The sequence below is a fragment of the Chrysochloris asiatica genome, unplaced genomic scaffold (genome assembly GCF_000296735.1).
Source record: "Chrysochloris asiatica unplaced genomic scaffold, ChrAsi1.0 scaffold00186, whole genome shotgun sequence".
Taxonomy (NCBI): domain Eukaryota; kingdom Metazoa; phylum Chordata; class Mammalia; order Afrosoricida; family Chrysochloridae; genus Chrysochloris; species Chrysochloris asiatica.
Genome location: NW_006408704.1, coordinates 1396072 through 1397123, shown reverse-complemented (window position 1 = coordinate 1397123; position 1052 = coordinate 1396072).

The window sequence follows — 1052 nt, the reverse complement described above, 5'->3', positions numbered from 1 at the left end:
GAGAGTTAACTACATGGCAGATGAGTCCAACATGTGTATATTTTGAGGGCTAGCTACAAGGCAGATGAGTCCAACAGGTTCATGCAGAGAGAGCTGGCTAATGGCAGATGAATCCAACATAGACATGTACTGAGAGTTAGCTACATAGCAGTCAAGTCCAATATGTTTATATATAGAGAGCTACCCACATAGCAGATCAGTTCATCATATCCATGCACAGAGAACTAGCTACATGTCAGACAAGTCCAACATGTCCATATACAGAGAGCTAGCTACATGGTAGAGTAGTCAAACATGTCTATATACAGAGTACTAGCTACATGGCAGATGAGTCCCTTATGTCCATACACCGAGAGTAAGCTACATGACAGATGAATTCAACTTGTGTATATTTAGAGGGCATGCTACAAGTCACAAGAGTCTAACATGTACATACAAAGAGAGCTGGCTACATGGTTGATGAGTCCCACATGTACATATACTGAGAGCTAGCTACATGACAGACAAGTCCAATATGTTCATATCCAGAGAGCTACATACATGGCGGATCAGTTCAACATATCCATGTACAGAGAGCTAGCCACATGGCATACGAGTCCAAAATGTCATATACAGAGAGCTAGCTACACGGCAGATGTGTCCAATGTGTCCAAATACTGAGAGCGAGATACATTGCAGTGTATTGGAACATATCCATATACACAGCAGCAGCTACATGGCAGATGATTCCAAAGTGTCCATATACTGAGAGTTAGCTACATGGCAGAGGAGTACAAGATGTGTACATATAGAAGACAAGCTATAAGGCAGATGAGTCCAACATGTTCATACAGAGAGAGCTGGCTTCATGCCTGATGAGTCAAACATGTCCATATAAAGAGAGGTAGCTACATGGCAAACAAGTCCAATATGTTCATACATAGAGAGCTACCTACATGGCAGATCGGTCCAACATATCCTTGCACAGAGGTGCAGGTACATGGCAGACGAATCCAAAATGTCCATATACAGAGAGTTAGCTACAAGGCAGGTGAGTCCTACATGTACATACA